At 40.2% G+C, this 20183-nt stretch overlaps 1 long non-coding RNA gene across 1 annotated transcript in view; it reads right to left on the bottom strand.

Moving 5' to 3' along the window:
• The window catches only part of LOC309532560, a 124896-nt gene that overhangs the window by 79453 nt on the left and 25260 nt on the right, over positions 1-20183 (bottom strand). Inside the window, exon 2 of the long non-coding RNA XR_014219934.1 lies at positions 17350-17415. This is a non-coding gene — a long non-coding RNA (uncharacterized lncRNA). The remainder of the gene's footprint in view (positions 1-17349; positions 17416-20183) is intronic.

A 20183-nucleotide genomic window follows, 5' to 3' on the forward strand; every position in this document is an offset into this window, starting at 1 on the left:
AAAAAGTTTGCAAAGTTCATGATTTAATTCCCCCTCCCCCTTCTATCTTATTTTCCAATAAAAGGCTAGTATAAGGAAAAAGAAAGCCAGCAACATGCTTTCTTTTCATTTCAATCGCCTCCCACCTTCTTTGCCTAGTGATGGGAGAATCTTCCAACTTCAGAACAGGCAAAGCCATTCTGCCCTCACAGGACATAGAGTTCAGCTCCAAGGAATGGGCTGGAGGTGGCATATGTGTGATAAAGGAAGACAGATGATCAATGGCACAGCCCAATGGGTGTCCCAATTGATTGATAAACAATCTCTATACCGCTTACCAGCACTTTTTTTTCTATAAAAATGTTTAGGGGTACTCTCATTTTCCTACTCATATTGAAATACTGCCCCTCAATGAGGCCAAACTTAGATTCACAAAATATTTAGGGGTATGCATACCCCTGTGTCCCCCCCAGAAAAAACACTGCTGCTTACTATATTAAAAATATCTATAAGCAGTGTACAAAAAACTGAAGCAACCACAAACAACATTTTTTTTAAAAAAAATTACAAAAGCATACCATTACATATAAAAAATGTTACATTACAGTGGTACTTCAGGTTACATACGCTTCAGGTTACATACACTTCAGGTTACACTCCGCTAACCCAGAAATAGTACCTTCCTTGGGTTAAGAACTTTGCTTCAGGATGAGAACAGAAATCGGGCTCCAGCGGCGCGGTGGCAGCAGGAGGCCCCATTAGCTAAAGTGGTGCTTCAGGTTAGGAACAGTTTCAGGTTAAGAACGGACCTCCAGAACAAATTAAGTACTTAACCCGAGGTACCACTGTATTGCAAAGTTACTAATATATATGAATCAATATCAATTCATTTCCCTTCTGACACCCTCCCTCTCAACCTTTGGGTTATCACCTCTAGGTCCAAACTCTCAGTTCACCCTCAAAAGTCTCACAAGGAGAAGAGTTCCTCGAAACAGCGGGCATCATCATAATAAATAGGGCCTGCTTGCAAGATGAATAGATATATAGATACAGATATGGAAAAATACAACAGGAATAGTGTGTAGTTAATTTATCCTGTGTTTATAACAAATGTTTCACAAGAGGAAACAAAATATGTACTTGTTTGGAAGAAGCAGGAGGGAAAAACAGTGAGAAAAGTGTCTATCCCAAACACCATCCAACCACACAAGAATTATAATTTTAGTGCCCAGCTGCCAAGATAAAGCTGGAAATATTATATCAGCAGCAACCAATTCTTTGGCAGAAGAGGCTGTGTGTCTGGCAGGTTAGATTTATCTCTGGGTTTTTCATGTGGTTAGACTGTTGATAGGCTTTCTGGGCTTCTTTGTCCACCCGAATTCCAATTCCCTTGACTTATCTTCCCTTCTAAAGAATTTATACACATTCACTCCCAGCAAGCTATGAAAAGAATATGCCTGGCTGTGCAGGAGGAATCTGAAAAAGCTGTAATTAGTTGCAGCACACAGAGATTTTATTCAGCGGATTCCATCTGAAGGAACAAGGGGAAATAACAAAGACATCCGGCGTACAGTTGTACAATAAGTAGGCAGATTAGTTAACAATGAAATCTACTTAACTACTTTTCCGAGATAAGTTTTATTGAATTCCCCTCCTCTCTCCAAATTAGGTTAAGCTCCTTTCCCCCCCTGTCATAGTACAGACAAAGTCTGGCACAGTCTCACCTTCTCTCACTGGGGACGCACTCCTTAAATAGTAATTTAACAAGATTAAATGCTGTAGGCCACATATGAAACAGTGACAACCCAGATAGATAAAATGTACTCCAGGCACCCGCAAGTGACCAAACTTGTACCTCATGGTGTGGAATGAGACTTGGGAGGTGAGACTGCAAGTGAGGGAGAGAACCAAGTGTGATGCCTGTGCAGCGTTCTTGTAGCGTAGGTAGCAGCTATTCCCAAACTCTGTAGTGAGGCAAATTATTATTACTATTCTTTATCACATTTATATACTGGATATAAAACCACAGTGTGGCATGAGAAAGAAAGGAACTATGTCATTCAGTGCTTCTGTGAGCCATTGGGTTAAACATCCACTAAGAATGTTCCCCTCTGTGTCTCTGCATGAGTTACTGTTATGGCTTTGACTCTTTGCAATCGTCTTCTGCCATGGGGTTGTCTCTGTCACTTGTCGGTAATAATGTTAAGGGCGGGGAAAACATCCCAGAGGAGACTGCCTGTTGTATCTCTGCATGAACCAATGAGTGTTCCGAATGTGGCTTTTTCAAATCAGGAATTACCAAGGTCTGCAGGGGGCTCAACTCATCACAGTATCTGTTTTCAGTTCTAGGGTAGAGTTTTAGAATATGTGATATATAATAATAATAAAAATCGCATCCCAATCTATGTACTGGATTGCACTGTAGCTCACTGGTAGAGCACATGGTCTTCATGCAAAATGTCCCAGATTCAATCCCTGGTATGTCCACCTAGGGCTGCGTAGGACTGCCAAGATGAATAAAATATTGGGGGGGGGTGTAAGACCACCTTGTATAATCAATCACAAGATGTGACACCCACCCACCACTTGAATGGCAATGCCTATCAACTTGGGGGTTTCAAATATTTTATTGGGGGGCCCAAAGGGACCTCGGCCCGTAGGAGTTGACTCCTATGAGGCTGGGGAAGACACATGTCAGTCAGTGTAGTTGACCAGACCAAGGTGGATGCTTGGTACAGCATAAGACAGATTCCTATCTTCTGGATGAGAGACTGCTTGCTATTTGCCTAGGGTTAAGGAACAAGACTCTAGGAGTCCAGATCTCGCTTTATTAGAAATTGAACAAATCACTTTAAAAGTGTTGCTGCCTCTCTCTATTTCGAACCATGGTTCAGGAACAGAGATGCCATGGAAGGACCAGGGAGATCAGAAGTTAGACCTAAATTCAACCACGGTACTGAAGTCAACTGAAACACCCACAGATGGATGTTTGGCAGGGACTCTCACGTTTTATGGACTGTGGTGGCACAATCTACTGTACATTTGAATGCAAGCATATGAGACTGTTTACATAGCAGCCACAACTGCACACCATAAGGCACATTCTGCAGCTAAGCGCAAAGGAAGCTGTGCATACAAATCCCCTCATTGACGTCTGCCCAATTTATCTCAATGTGCTAGAAAGTGAAAAACGCCTTTATTGCAGATGTTAGAGATGATTATAGGATTCACCAATCCAACTGTCCAGAATGAATGGCCAGTAATTCTGAATGGAGGAAGATAGATGAGTATAAACATACACACACCACGTGGGAATAGATAGCAAAGCCGATTTTGTGGGGAGGAGCGCTTGCTCATTATCTTATACCTACATTCGACACCCCACGCCATCTGTAAATTGGTTCCAAGAAGGACATTTACATGAGCATTTTTAGAAGGAAAGTTACAGCAGTAAGATTTCTGGAGCGTGGGCACACATTAATGATAACATTGAATGATCAAACTCATTAAAAAGGGATCAATCAAAAGAAGAAGAAGAAGAAACAAAACTAGCTATTTTCACCTCATTCCCTTGCCCACTTTCTTTAGTTTTGGATCTACATTCTGTTCAGTGCTATTTTTCTAGAAAAAGAGTTGCCAAAACTCACCATAAATGCAGACCCTCCAAGTGTCTCTATTCTCCAAGGACTTTCCTAGATTTACAGAAGCTGTCCCAGGTTTCTGATTTGATCCTGGAATGTCTCGCTTTTTCTTAGGACGTCCCTATTTTCATCGGATAAATGTTTATGGATATGTGAATGCATCTCTTTTCTCTTGGAATGGCAATGGAGCCCACCAGAGAGTTGACAGAACTGAATTTTCCCAAGTTCCTACTGAAAAAAAGCCACGATTCTGTGAATGTCTAAAGCAGCTCAGTGTTAGCAAACACACTTCTCCATCACTGGCCCCTCCAGGTGTGGTATGAGAGGCCCTTGGCTGAAAATCCTATAGACAATACTGGGTGGCTAAATGAGTGTAGGATGTAATGTGATGCCTTATAAAGCTGTCAGCTTTACTTAGCAAATTAAGGTAATTGATTTCTGAACTTTCTTTTTTCAACTGATTTGAGCCTCCCATTCATTGATCCTCCCATTCTGTACTGAGCTAATGAAAACAAAGCAAAGTCCATGCATGACTTTTTAAGATTGTTGATGGAAGGAAACCAGCACAGATTCTTCATTAGAGGAAGGAACATGTGGATGGGAAGCACTTTGTGACAAAAACAACACCTTATTTGTTGTTTGTAGTCTTGGCAGTGTTCTCTCTATGTTTAGCAACAGACGTTTTATCTGAGTGAAGTGGGGAATCCGACAGTGTAAAATATTGTGGGCACCATTCTTGGAAGCAAGCAGAACCGCTTGTTGTCATTCTTCTTTGAGGGTATAATAAACTAGCAGGGTTGACTAACTGATTGGCAGACTAGGCAAAGTTAAGTAATCTTGCTGGGCAAAAGAATTCTACAGAGCATTCTCAGTGGCTTCAATGAGATGGCCATGCTGGAAGCAGGCACAAGACGAGACAGAATCTCCTAAATGCCAAAGAGTAATATCAGTGGATTTTGTTTTGGTCTTACTCTGCTCCTGACAAAGTTCTTATTCCAAATGTGCTGGCCCCAATAAACCACATTTTTAATGCACCTTGGAAATTTCTCCTCCTCTTGTTTCCCCAGCTGGTGTCTTTCATTCATTAATCCATTAATTTCCCCCACCCCAGAAGCTCCTCCTCACCATGTTATCCTCACAGCAACCCTGTGAGATGGGTTAGGCTGAGAGGCTGTGATTGTACCAAGGTCATCCAGTGATCTTCATGACTGAACCCTAGTCTCCCAGGTCCTTGCCTGATACCCTAACCATGACACTTACTGCCTTATTTTTTCTTCTACATACAGAAGGGCAGAACAACCAAAATTTGCATGTTGCTTCTGGCATGATCTTCCTACATCAAGGATAGGAGCCTATGGTCCACCTGATATGGTTGGACCCCAACTCTCATCAGCCCTAGGCATAATGGGCAAGGTCAGTGAGTTGTAGTCCAGTGACAGCTAGAATGCTACAGCAGTGGTGGACCTGGGGCCTTGTCTTCCATTTTACATCACAGTTGTGGCGACTCCTGAGGTGACCCAGAGGCTCCTTACCCAGCGCAACCAAGCTAGTTGCACTCCCCTAAATCCACTTCTGGCCACATGTTCACCACCACTGCCCTGCATGGTTTGAACTGTTTATGTCCGTTAATGAATTATGTTACCTAAGTTCTACTGAAATGAAAAAATCATTAGAGAATGGTGCATACAATGTAACATTAGGCATCAAATTGCACATCAAATCACAGAGGCCATGTCCTCTCCTTATTTCCACCTGGCCAGCTGCATATCCCAGATAATAGTAAGTGCATACCTGTGCTCAAAAAAGCATTTCATTTTCTCCTGTTCAACATGAAATCTCAAAAGATAACTACTTCTTCAGAAGACGTAGACGTGTTGAGAAAGTGAAATGAGAATTTTCCATTATTTAAAAAGCTGACATTGAGAAGTGGAAGAGGCATTGGCCTCCGCTGTCTTACGTCATAGGAAGAAAAATGTTCGTGGCTTTAACAGTAAGAAAGCAGACTCAGGTTAGAAGACACCAGCACTTGACTTCTGTTTTTAGTATTTATCAAATAAATCTAAAACCAAAACAATTTAATTCTGAATGTCATTACAGTCAAAGAGCTGGACAACAATACAAAACATCACATGGTATCAAGAAAACTCTTCTTGTGGCTCTTTCAGAATGTAAATCCCACAGAGCTCAGAAGGACCTGATCTATTTACCTGATATGGTCTGGTCTGCAACTGCAATGGGGACCTGCGGAGGGCTTTGTGACTGGCTAGCTGGCTGACAATGGTGCATTATGTTTTATTTGCTCTTTACTGTGTTGCCATTGAAGCCTGCCCTTGGATCATATGATAAAGAGTGAAATCATTAACATAGTTCTAAAGAAATGTAATTGTATTTAAGCTTTGCTTGTTTACGTTTCAGCCAGTAACATTTTCATTTTATCATTGTAATGCAGAATGCCATTGTGAAAAACCTTCTTCAGACAAGACGAGTAAAAGAAAAGGGAAATTAGCAAAGCAGCAGTCATTTTTACTTACTAAAGTACTAGCATCACACCTAAATATGATAATTAGGAAAGCTATTCTCACAGAACAAAAATAGTTCAACATAAAATAAACCACTATCTTCTTCTTTTTTAATTACACGAATATGTGTTTATAAAGTAGCCTAAGCAGGTTTGTAATGTGAGAGTACTTTTAGAGTCAAAATACTGCTGTGTACCTTAGGCCCTGTATATAGCCTTCTTAAATATGTGGCGATTATTTTAAGTACAGCAGTGAGAGTACATCAACACATTACAGTTTTCATGACTGTAAGTTCAAGACCCACAGTGTCTCTTTGGTAAGGGAGCAGTATGCCAAATAAGTTCTCTGAGGTAATTATCATTAGTGATGGGTGTGTGCAACCCCTAGTCTGACCGGTTCAGAAATAAACTGAGCTGTTCTCTCTATATACACCTCCCCCCCAAAATCAACTAGTCATTAAGTTGGCAAGACTTAAGTAATAAGAGTTGATGACACCAGCCTAAACTGCCTAAGAGGGAAGCGACTTGCTTCTACCCTTTTCAGCATAGCCATGTTCCCTTGTTATGTTAGATCGCTAAGAAAATGAAAAGAGACTTTGCAATTAGCATGCAGAAAGGGATCAGGGTGCATATGTATAGGAATTTAATCAACATCAATTAAAGAGATGCAATCCAAGTTTCTTTTCTTCCTTATTATGGTTCAAATGACAAATTTAAAGACTACAGAAAAAATATCTAGGCAACTGAATAACAGACCCAGAGAATCATACTCTAGATGTTGGAATGACAGAATCGCATGCTTCAATACACAGTGCTGTATTACATTACATTTAGGTCACCTAATCTAGCACTGCACATTAATCAATATCTGTTAAACTTATATGCAGAGTCAATCTGCACAAACAAGGAAACCACCCAACCAATGTTTGGTGATATGATGTTGTTTAGTCGTGTCCGACTCTTCGTGACCCCATGGACCAGAGCACGCCAGGCACTCCTGTCTTCCACTGCCTCCCGCAGTCTGGTCAAACTCATGCTGGTAGCTTCGAGAACACTGTCCAACCATCTCGTCCTCTGTCGTCCCCTTCTCCTTGTGCCCTCCATCATTCCCAACATCAGGGTCTTTTTCAGGGAGCCTTCTCTTCTCATGAGGTGGCCAAAATATTGGAGCCTCAGCTTCATGATCTGTCCTTCAGAGAGCGGTGATATGACAGCAATGTGCAAAGAATTTGAAGCAGCCATGTGTCCCTGTCAGAGCAGGAGTGCTATCCAGCAATGAAGAGGAGAAGGAAGGGTGATGTCCACCAGGAGTCTAGAAGTGTTTTAAGGAGTGTTTAAACATTACTTTAAAAATGCAGTTCCAAAGGGATCCCAACTTCACTAAAAAGAAATGGGCTCAGCTTATTTGCTCCCAACCTCAACAAACACTCTTTCTCCACCCATCGCTTTTCTTCATTGGATGGTGAGGGGGTACAGAGATACAGATAGCATTGCATATGTGGCGGACCTGTGATAACATTTTGGGCAGAAACATTCAACACAGTAAGTCTTGTTGCAACCAGACAAGCCATGCTTCACCGCAGTTCGCTTTATTGGCTGTTATCCGCAGAGAGCTAAAGGAGTTACCTTCTAAGGAGCTAATAACATTTCTACTTGTGGCAGTCCAACAACTGGTGGCATAACACTGGGGAAAACAAATAGTGAACTTGCAACTTTACTTATGGAGACAGAAGGTATGGACAGTGGTGTTAATGGAGAACCTTAGAAAATATATGAAAGCGCTAAATGGAACTCAAGTCTCCAACAATTCTGTGGAAATATAGCATCCTTTTATTACTTTCCTGTCTGCCAATCCATCAAATTGGCAACCTCCATCGACACATGGACAATTATGGTGCAATGTACTCTCTTAAATACCTGCGTTCTCCCTCAGTGGTGCAGGGAAACTGTATTGTTTATTGATGTATTAACATGATTTTGATGCTAACTTTTGAGAAATTGAATGAAAACATAAAAAAGAGAAGAATGCCTCTGGCTCAGCACTGGATAGAACACATTATACTTTGGAGATAGAGGTTCACTCAGTACACTAAACAGTACATTTTAGTTCAGTACATAATTCAGTGTATTTCTGAATTAGCCACCTCCTCTACAAAGAAGCAGCTCACAGCTGTTTCTTGCACTAGCGGGAATCACAGCAAAAAAGGAGGAAAGAGGTCAATTAAAGAAGAAGAAAAAACCTGAAGTGGTAAATGCTGCTATATTTATTGTTGCATTATCAGCACTGTGCGTATATATATAGTATTAAAAAAAAATCCCTTTAAAACTCTGTTCTAGCAATTTGCAAGTGGCAAAGAGGTTTCCTTACACTTCTGTGACCTAGATAAAGTCAGGGCCAAACAAAATGAACAGTACAACTTTCAGGAATGGTTATTTCTCCTGTAACGGGTAAACCCCTATAAGGCTTATAGGAAAGGATAATTATATAGAAGAAGATTTAAGAAGAAAATTGTAACACTATAAGATGGATGTTATTCTTGGGGGGGGGGTGATCGTATGATTCCAAAATGGATATGGATATATATATATATATATATATATATATATATATATATATATGCAGGTTTTGGTGTCTTCGGGTGTCTTCCCGTGTAAGAGTCGGGGTGTCTGGGCGACGTTTCGACGAGGTCTCACTCGTCATCTTCAGGCTGGTGCTTTCGGCTTCTTGTTACTGGAACAGAGCAGAGTCTGGTGTTTGAGTTCCTATAAATACTGTGGAGGGGTGTGGTGTATAGCCTCCAACGTTCTGGGCAGAGAGGAAGTTCCTAGATTAGTGTGCCTTTTCTTCTTTTGTTCCTTAATTACTTGAGGGATATCTTGGGTGATTTCATGAGTGATATTCTGAATATCACTGGGTGGGTCATTAAGTGTAGATTAGTTGCTAAAGCTCTCGTGTCTTGACCTCTTGAGCTTGTGAAGAGTTTTTCTGAGAAGATGGCTGTGCTGCATTTAGTTGTGCTCTGGCTTGGCTTCGTGTATAGGGGCGAGCTATGGTTTTGTGCCTTGTGCCAGCCAGATCTGTGTAGGGATTGCAGGGGGGTGCAGCATCCGGAGGTGCCACTATAGTTTGGTTACTGGATGGAGTCTGTAATATGTCTGTGGAGAGGGTCTGGGTTTGGGTCTGGTGTGGTTGATTGGTGACGGCGTTCTGTGTGCCTCTGGTTCTGGTGTCGGTTTTTGTGGGGAGGGCTAATTTCCAGATGTCTGGCAGGCGGGACGTGTCGTCACGCTTGTTCATGTTGTGAGGGTGTTTCTCTATCTCGATGGCTTCCATGATTATTCTCTTGTGGTGATGTTCCATGTTAAAGAGCAATTTGGAATCTGCAAAATTAATTTCGTGTCCTGTTTCTTTCATGTGTTGGAAAAGAGAGGAAGTTTTTTCTCTTTTTCATATATATATATATATATATATATATATATATATATATATATATATGCTTTCGTAGATTTTCACGGGTACAGGAATGCAGGTTTTGGTGTCTTCGGGTGTCTTCCCGTGTAAGAGTCGGGGTGTCTGTGCGACGTTTCGACGAGGTCTCACTCGTCATCTTCAGGCTGGTGCTTTCGGCTTCTTGTTACTGGAACAGAGCAGAATCTGGTGTTTGAGTTCCTATAAATACTGTTGAGGGGTGTGGTGTATAGCCTCCAACGTTCTGGGCAGAGAGGAAGTTCCTAGATTAGTGTGCCTTTTCTTCTTTTGTTCCTTAATTACTTGAGGGATATCTTGGGTGATTTCATGAGTGATATTCAGAATATCACTGGGTGGGTCATTAAGTGTAGATTAGTTGCTAAAGCTTTCGGTTCTTGACCTCTTGAGCTTGTGAAGAGTTTTTCTGAGAAGATGGCTGTGCTGCATTTAGTTGTGCTCTGGCTTGGCTTCGTGTATAGGGGCGAGCTATGGTTTTGTGCCTTGTGCCAGCCAGATCTGTGTAGGGATTGCAGGGGGGTGCAGTATCCGGAGGTGCCAGTGATATTCACCCAGTGATATTCTCCCAGTGATATTCTGAATATCACTCATGAAATCACCCAAGATATCCCTCAAGTAATTAAGGAACAAAAGAAGAAAAGGCACACTAATCTAGGAACTTCCTCTCTGCCCAGAACGTTGGAGGCTATACACCACACCCCTCAACAGTATTTATAGGAACTCAAACACCAGATTCTGCTCTGTTCCAGTAACAAGAAGCCGAAAGCACCAGCCTGAAGATGACGAGTGAGACCTCGTCGAAACGTCGCACAGACACCCCGACTCTTACACGGGAAGACACCCGAAGACACCAAAACCTGCATATATATATATATATATATATATATATATATATATATATATGCCAAGGAATAAAATTCCACATGATCTCCCCTTAATTCCTGCAGAACTCACTGTTGCTGCCAGAATAAAAAAGTAGGCCTTATATTTCCAGATAAGTAAGATGCAAGGCACTTAGCAGTAATTAAATACAAATATAGATTTATTACAAGACTGTTGTATTTTAATATTTTGTTGGAAGCCACCCAGAGTGGCTGGGGAAACCCAGCCAGATGGGCAGGGTACAAATTAATAATAATAATAATAATCTCAAACTCCAACACATTTTGTTTTTTTTTTAAATATTTTTATTGCATTTTTCCAAATAAAGACATACATTCAGTTCAGCAGCAGAAGAAAAGAAAAGAAGAAAAAGAAAGAAGAAAGAAAAAATAGATCTTTCCAAAACTTATTTCAATTTCCTATCGGACTTCCCCACATCCCCTTCACAGTGCATTCTTTACAATAAAGATGTCAACAAATTATAATCTTGTTTCATGCGTTTCATTATACTTTCGAGAGCTTACGTTTTAGTTTAAATTACTTATTTTCAATTTAATCTAAAATAAAAAACGAATATAATGTCATTTTCAACATTTAAACATTGGTTCAATCATTAATTTTTGTTTAATTTCATATGTCCTCCACTCTCTTTACTGGTCTAATCTTTCCAAATCGTGCGAATTTTTATAGCTCATATAATTTATAAAACTTTTGCAGATAGTCCTTAAATTTTTTCCAATCCTCCTCCATCGCTTCCTCCCCCAAGTCACGGATCCTGGCAGTCATCTCGGCTAATTCCATGTAGTCCATCAGCTGCGTTTGCCACTCTTCCAGTGTGGGCAAATCTTGAGTCTTCCAGTATTTGGCAATAAGAATCCTTGCTGCAGTAGTTGCATACATAAAAAACGTTCTATCCTTCTTTAACACCTTTTGGCCGACAATGCCCAATAGGAAGGCCTCTGGTTTCTTAGGGAAGGTGTACTTAAACACCTTTTTTAACTCATTATATATCATTTCCCAGAAGGCCTTCACTTTAGGGCACGTCCACCACAGGTGAAAGAATGTCCCTTCGGCCTCTTTACACTTCCAACATCTATTGTCAGTCAAATGGTATATCTTTGCTAGTTTGACTGGGGTCATGTACCACCTGTATATCATTTTCATAATGTTTTCTTTCAGGGCATTGCATGCCGTAAATTTCATACCGGTGGTCCATAACCTTTCCCAGTCTTCAAACATGATGTTGTACCCAATATCTTGAGCCCACTTTATCATGGCCGATTTAACTGTCTCATCCTGAGTATTCCATTTAAGCAGCAAGTTATACATTCTTGATAATAACTTAGTCTTTGGTTCTAACAATTCTGTCTCTAATTTCGATTTTTCCACCTGGAAGCCTGCTTTTTTTTATCCATCTTAAATACCTCTTGAATCTGGGCATAATGGAACCAATCTTGCACCTTATCCTTTAGTTTTTCATAGCTCTGTAACCTCCAGTTATCTCCAATTTTTTCTATTATTTCCCCATATGTCGGCCAGCCGACCTCCATATTGGGTTTTTTCCGCGCCTTGGCCTCCACTGGTGATAGCCACCTCGGGGTCTTGTTTTCTAGCAAATCCTTATATTTTGTCCAGACTATAAAGATTGCTTTTCTGACAATATGGTTTTTAAACATTTTGTGTGTTTTTACCTTGTCGTACCACAAATACGCATGCCATCCTAAAGAGTTGTTAAACCCTTCCAGATCTAGGACATCAGTGTTCTTAAGTAAAAACCAACAAGGAAAGTTTCAATCTTGACCAAATTTCTAAATCTTTTTTCACTTCTGTATAACATTTTTCATAGTTATCTTTAAATAAATTCAAATTTTTTGAAGACAAGTTTACCCCCAGGTATTTCACTTTTTTCACCACATTTAACTCTGTTTCCCTCTGAAACCCATCTGTTTCTAAAGATGTCAAGTTTTTACCCAATACCTTAGTTTTTTGTTTATTCAACTTAAAACCCGCCACCCGACCAAACTCCTGAATCAGTTCTAAAACTCTTTTTGTACTAGATACTGGCTCCTTTAACGTTAAAACCAAGTCATCTGCAAAAGCTTTCAGTTTATATTGTTTCTCTCCGACCTGTACTCCTTGTACCTGCCGGTCCTTCTTAATCATATTCAAGAGCACCTCCAGGACCGAGATAAATAATAAGGGGGAAAGAGGGCACCCTTGACGTGTTCCTTTTTCAATTTGAAACTCTTCTGTCACCACATTGTTCACTATCAACTTAGCTTTCTGTTCTGAATAGATTGCCTCTAAACCATTTACAAACCCCCGTCCCACTCCCATCCCTTCCAAATTCTTCTTCATAAACTTCCAGGAAATATTGTCAAAGGCCTTCTCCGCATCTATAAAGATTAACACTGCTTTAGTGTTAATATTAGTTTGCAAGAATTCCAAAATATCAATGATGTTCCTGGTATTGTCCGACAAATGTCTACCCGGGAGAAAGCCTGCCTGGTCCTTATGAATTACTTCATTCAATACCTTTTTAAATCTATTTGCCAAAATGTCTGCAAATATTTTGTAATCCACATTAAGGAGTGAGATGGGACGGTAGTTCTTTAGTTGAGTCTTTTCAGTTTCCACTTTAGGTATCAATGTAATGAAAGCTTCTTTCCACGTTTCTGGTGCTCTCCCTCCGTCCATAATCTGGTTACAAACCTCCATTAATGGTTGTATCAAATAGTCTTTTAATGTCTTATAATATTTGGAGGTAAGTCCATCAGGACCTGGAGATTTGCCCAACTGCATATTCTGAATGGCAGCCTCAATTTCCTGTTGTGTTATTCTGTGATTCAAGATTGATCTCTTTTCCTGAGAAAGTTCTGGTAGGCCATTAAGCTTCAAAAATTGGTCCATCTCAAACACTTCCTCGGGCCCTTGCGTATACAGTTTTTTGAAATATTTCTGGAAACACTTTCTAATTTCACCTGGTTTCTGAATGTTTTTCCCTTCAACCTCTAGATTGGTAACATAGTTCAATTTTTGTCTTTTCTTCAACTGCCATGCTAGCAGTTTCCCACATTTATTTGCTGATTCAAAAGATCTTTGTTTCATTTGTTTAATTTTCCATTCCACTTCTTGATTTATCAATTTCGTATATTGTGATTGGTGGAATTTAATTTCTCTCAAAGTCTCTTTTGATTTTGGATTTAATCTCAATTTTTTCTCTCCATCTTTTATCTTCTCTAATATCTTATCCTTTTTTCCATTCCAGAGTTTTTTCTTTATTGTGTTCTGTTGTATCAGAAACCCTCTCATTACTGCTTTGCTTGCGTCCCAGATTATTCTCTTTTCCACCGAGGTGTTCAAGTTAATCTCAAAATAGTCCTTTAAAGCTTTTTGGCCCTTCTTTACAATCTCTTGATCTCTTAACAGGTTGTCATTCATTCTCCATCTGAAGGAACCAGCTGGAGTAAGTCTTAATTCCATTTTCAGAGCATTATGGTCGGAGCAAGTCTTTGGGCAGATTTCCACTCTTACCATCTTAGGTGCCAGCCCTCTAGTTACCCAAATCTGGTCGATTCTTGTCCATGACAGGTGGGCCTCAGAGAAGAATGTTCCCTCCTTACCTAGGGGGTTCCTTGTCCTCCAAGTGTCAATCAAATCCATATTGTCAGTCAGTTCAAAAAAGGTTTTAGGTAGTCTGCCGTCCTTAGTCAAATTTTGGTTCTGGGACTTGTCCATTAGGGTAGAGACCACCCCATTCATATCTCCCATCATGATGATGTTAGTATAGTCCAGATAGTCAAGCAATGTCTCATGCAGTTTCTTGTAAAATTCCGATTTCCCCTCATTTGGTGCATAAATTCCTAATATCAAAACTTTTTCTCCTTGAATTTGTGTTTCAATTGCCAAAATTCGTCCATGTTCATCTTTAAACAAAAGTTTTGGTGACAAATTCTCCTTTGCATAGATCACCACGCCTCGTTTCTTGACTCTGTCTGATGAAATAAATTCTAGGCCCAATCTTTTATTAATTAAAACTTTCCTTTGCAGTTTCGTCACATGTGTTTCCTGCAGACAAATTATGTCCAAATGTTCTTTTTTCAAAATATGAAAGATCCTTCTCCTTTTCTCCGGGGAATTTGCGCCATTAATATTCCAACTATATAGCTGCAGGGACATCCTTGATCAATCTGTTGTTACTCTATAATGAGGTGTCCTCTTTTTCCTCCGTACCCAAGGCAGTAGGCAATGGTGCTGCTCCAAGCAGTGGTTGTGGCCAAGGAGCCGCTATCCCCTTCTGTAGGTCCTCTCCGTGGTCGTGCAGGAACTTCTGGCAGTCTTCTTGTGTTTTGATTTTAATTTTCTTTCCTTTATATGTAAAAGATAACCCTTGAGGAAACTCCCACCTGTAAGGTATCCCGTTGCCTCTCAGTAATCTCGCTAGATCCATATACACAGCTCTGAGGTCCAGAAGTTGTTTTGGTATATCCTTGTAAATTTCCACTCTCTTGTTTTGGAACTCAAGTGATTTCTTAAAATGTAGGTCCAATATCTTGTCTCTCTCCTGTTTAGATCTCAAAATAATCAAACAGTCCCTAGGTCTGTCCTTCCTTGTCACTCTTCCCAATCTAAATGCAGTTGTTATTTTAAAATCTTGATCAACTTTTATACCCCAGAATTTGGAGAACTCCTCTGTCAAATAGCCAATCAAATCTTCTTTCTCAAGTTCTGGGATAAGGCGGAGCCTCAGATTATTTTCCCGATTTCTCAATTCGACCATAGACAGATAGGCTTGCTGGTCACTAATATGTTTAAAGAGTGGCCTTACTTCTCCTTTTATTTCCTCAATTTTTTTATTTGCTTGATCGGCTTTCAAATTGGCAGCTTCAGACAACTTCCGATTCTCAGATGCTGTGTCTTTAAGATTTCCAATTTCTTGTGCATGTTGTGTCACTTGTTCAGTAAGTTTTGTAATGGAGGATGTGGCTATATCTATTTTTGCTGTCTGTTCGTCCACTTTCTTATTTAAGATTGCAAATTGATCTAGCATCTGTTTTAATAAAGTAGACTCAGCTCCTCCTGCAGCCATATCCTCTGTTTCAGTCTGACCAGCTTCGTCTAACACAGCTGGGACAGATGATCTACATGGTTGAGTTGTCAAAGTTGTTTGTACAAGTTGTCCTTTCCCAGCTCTCGCTTTAGCCCTTGTTTTCGGTGGACCACTCATTCCACACCTGTCTATGGCTCAAGGTCAAATTGTCAGCCTTCCCATGGGAAAGGCAATCTCACAGTTACCAAGGAAAGCCACAGAGAGTCAAAATAAAGTTTGTTCCCAGGCACTTGTAAATCCAGAACTCCACTAGAGGGAGTATTATTGCAGTTCAGGAAAGAAGCAAAGAAGTTTATCCGCCATTAAAGTCTCTGCAGTCCCAAAAAGTTCAACATAGCCCTTTTTAAAAGAAAGGAAGAAATAAACTTTTTTCCTCCTCTTTAAAGCTTACAGAGTACTCACAGGTTGCCACAATGTCCCTCCAAAAGGTGCCTGCTACAGTTCTTTAAAAGTAGCCTCCATAAGCGCCCAAATGTATCAAATTCCACTTCAGATACAATTCCCGCAGCGACACTTCTTCTTCCCCCTGCCAGCCCGATACTTGGTATTTTTAATTTGTAATCCAACAATGAGGAGAAAGTTCCCAATTCAAATCAGTACCATAAAAAAGAAGAAAAACTTTCCTTTACCCTTTCCGTTGCCAAATCCGTTTACGCACGATGATTTCAGTTCTTAAATCCCTTTGAAGTCGCTTCCAGCTGTCAGTTCTTTGTCTTTGATCTTTAAGCAATGCGAAGAGACGGACTTCCTTTTTTTCGTCTCTCGCTTTCAGCCAAATTCCAGAATTTGTAATCCAAAAGAGAGTAATCCTTACTCACGAGTAGGTAGATTTGTAATCCAATTCCAAGGAAGAAAGGTCAGCGCTCATCGGTAGCAGCCGCGCGGCTTCACTCCAGCAGAAAGAGCGATGAACTCACAGCACCGCTTTCCCTCCACGCTTCCGGAGCCCCTTACGGGGTCCCTTCTTCGTTTCGGGGGTCGCTCCAGGTGCCCGCCGAGTCCCACGGCCACGAGCTCGCTCTGCTCGTGGTTTTTCTTGATGGATCGTCGCTATGAGGTAGCGCACGATCCTTTTCTGCAGAGCCCCTCTTCAGAAGCTGAAGAGGACCGCCATTACCGTTTCGCGCCGCCTCCGGAAGTCTCAAACTCCAACACATTTTGAGCTATATGTAGCTTTTTGTAAAGTATAAAAATAAGAAGAATATTTGGCTACGAAACAGCTCATCTAACAGCAGAATTAATGTAAGTGACTGACTGAGGCTGCAATCCTATACATACACTGACCTGGGAGTAAGTCCAACCCTCTCAGGCTTGCTTCTGAGCAGACATATATAGGCTTGAACAGCAAATGGCCCATTTCAGTGTATATGGAATAATGATTTTGAGGAAAAGCCAGCAAGGCATCAAACAAAGAATTTTTAAAATTTTAAGACAGCATACTCAATGAGCACACTGTGAATCGGATAATCTCCCCTTGAGCAAAATACGCTCTTGAGTTGAATGATCTCTGCAGCATTAGAAAGTATGCCAGGTTAGAGGGGAAAAAACGTGAGTGTTCATAAAATATAATTAAATAGCATTCTGTGAATCATGCTGTAAAATACTAATAAAACTAAGCCATCAGACACACTGACAAGTCAGTAAAACAGAGAAATATTTGGAGTGAAGGAAAGAAAGATTTGAAATGCTAGCAGTGAAATTTAATGCTAAGGAAAGAACTCTATTTGCTTACTTGGCTTGATGTAGAGACTCCAAGTTAACTATAAAAGTGTCTGTTGTTGATGGAGCACCTTGGAATCTGAGTAAAGGTAGAGCAGAAAACAAAATCAGTGTTGTAATGACTGCACCAGCACAATATCTATTCCCCCCCTCCAGAATAATATTGCCAGAATCTCTGGATTCTGGCCCCTGCCCCCAAGCATTATCACAAAAATGTTGTGAAAGCTAATGGCACTTACAGACCCAGAACACTGGCAAACAATTAAAAAATTACTCTCAACTCTCCCAAAGAATGTAGGGTTATATATATATTGCAAGTCCTTGAATGGAGAGTACACAGCAGCCTTGACACAGACAAATTAAAGGGATATTGGACTGCTCCTTTTTATAGTTTAGGCAAAGAGCACAAAAAAAAAGATTCTGCCATTATAAGCCTAAATATTCTATATCTTCTAAAAATGGCAACACACCTACTGGCTTAAAAACTTGATTTACCCAGTGAGATGTGCCAAAGTTCCAAATGATCAGATGAAAATTGCCGCAAGTTTTAAAAGTGCAGAAAATCAACACAGATGTCTTCTTTTGTTTCTTTGTGTGCCTTCACATGTAGAATGCTTTGTATAAAAGGGACCTATGGTGTCATAAGAGTGAGGAACTTGTCATAAGGAGTTATTGTTCTTCTCCACATTACATGTTGTGTTGGAGAACCATTGGCTCTGCCAATATTTCACGTTTGCTTTAAAAGCTCCAGATTTGAGTGGTCAAACAATATTGAGAGGCTGCTGGATTTTAGCTCTTTCTATGGAATCCATGGATGTTTCCACCCTTGACTGTGCAGGTGGGGTGATTTTTTTTTATCTAGTTCATAGCTGGGGAAGTTTCATCTTGCATGCTGCAGTGCCAATCACAACTGTCCCCCATGCTTGGTACTCAATGAAGACAAAACACAATGTGATTGCTAAGCACATCAACAAAGCAACAGCTAGTTAAGCCCTTGCCACCCACAATCACATTAACTTTGCTGCTGCAGCAATAAAGCAAGCTCCTGCAGTTCCCCTGCTATTGAGGGATGGGGTGGATCTGTCAACTTCAGTTTCTTTCTGTTTCTCATCTTTCCAATCTTAAATTGAGTTCTACACATTTCCAGTCCATCACATTTTTTAAATTTAAAATGTCCTCAATAATATAAATACTGACCATCATCAACCCTAAAAACAACAACGCCAAACTAATAATCACCATCTGTGAAGTGGGTGGTGAACATGTACAGTGGTGCCTCGCAAGACGAAATTAATTCGTTCCGCGAGTTTTTTCGTCTAGCGAATTTTTCGTCTTGCGAAGCACGAAATCCCATAGGAATGCATTGAAATTCAATTAATGCGTTCCTATGGTCAAAAAAAGTCCAAACAAAGTCAAATTTGGAACAACAAGAGTTTATTAAGTGCTCTTTAAATTCACACATACTGTAAAGAGCATTTCAAAAATTGAAGGAACAATAAATTAAGTTTCTAAACATGACAGAAAAACATTTAAAAATCAACAAAGTGTACAGTACATTTTCTAAGACTCTGGGGGACAACTCGAAGAAGGTGCCTCTTCCACTCTTTGCTTCTTGCTGAATAACCCCCTCCTCAACTGTTCCCCCAGCCACCCACCACACAGAAATTCAAATCCAGATTTTTTTTTAAAAAAAACAGCAGAGTGGCCCAATGGTCACAGAAAATCATAAAAATGCAGAAAAAAACCACACAAGCTTCCAGATTCTTGCAAACCCCTCCCCAACACCAAGTCCTTGAATTCCAAACACCCCAACCCAAAATCCAAACCCCCCAAAAAAGTTTTAAAAGTTTAAAAGAAGTTTTGGAAAAGCTTCAAAAATCACCAAAGTCTTCAAAAACCTCAAAAAAGGCTACCACACTGCGTTCTATGAGTTGCTCCTCGAAGTCAAGTCGCAACTGTATTAACGGTGTTAAGAAAAAGGAAACAAACTTGCAAGACGTTTTCGTTTTTCGTCTTGCGAAGCAAGCCCATAGGGAAATTCCTCTTGCGAAGCAGCTCAAAAAACGGAAAACCCTTTCGTCTAGCGAGTTTTCCGTCTTGTGAGGCATTCGTCTTGCGGGGCACCACTGTAAAGTTATATTCATTGCAGTGCACACACATTCAACCCAGGAAAAAAACAATTTAAAATAATAATAATGCATGATTCTTCATCATTCAGTTAAATCGCAGCGTCTAAAATGGAGCACTTCAATAGGTGTTAGACTGATGGTGCAATGTGTTTAATTAGACCACTGCTTGATATTTAAGATGACATATGCAAACAAGTCTTCTTGCAAAGCTTCAAGATTCCATAATGATGGGTGTCAGGATTCCTGCTGTTTGCATAAAAGGAAGCCAATCTCTCTTTACCTTAGGCATCATTTTTGTTATTACACCACATGATGAAAAACATTATTGTTCTTCTTTTCCCATAAGCGATTGTAAACAAAAGCGAAAATATGTCTTCATTTCCAGTGAATATGTAAAAAAGTGCTAATATTCAACTGTTGCGTTACTAGGCTTAGAAGCAATTTAACACAAAGAAAATTGCATTTAAATGCAGCATTAAGGCTGTATCAAAAACGCTAAGGAAGGTAAGATTAATAAACTTGTTTTCTTGTGTTCTCATTCAATAGCTCAAGGAAATGGGAGATTATGCACATATACACATCAGGTCCTGAACATGCACAATAATCACTGTGATGAGACAATAACTGTAAACAAGAGCATCACTAGGGCTCTAATGTGAGAAGAAAGTTACCGTATGCATGAGCTTCACATTCATTTAAACGAAGCTGTTCTTATTGG

Source organism: Podarcis vaucheri (genome assembly GCF_965113315.1).
Source record: "Podarcis vaucheri genome assembly, chromosome: 5".
NCBI classification, from domain to species: domain Eukaryota; kingdom Metazoa; phylum Chordata; class Lepidosauria; order Squamata; family Lacertidae; genus Podarcis; species Podarcis vaucheri.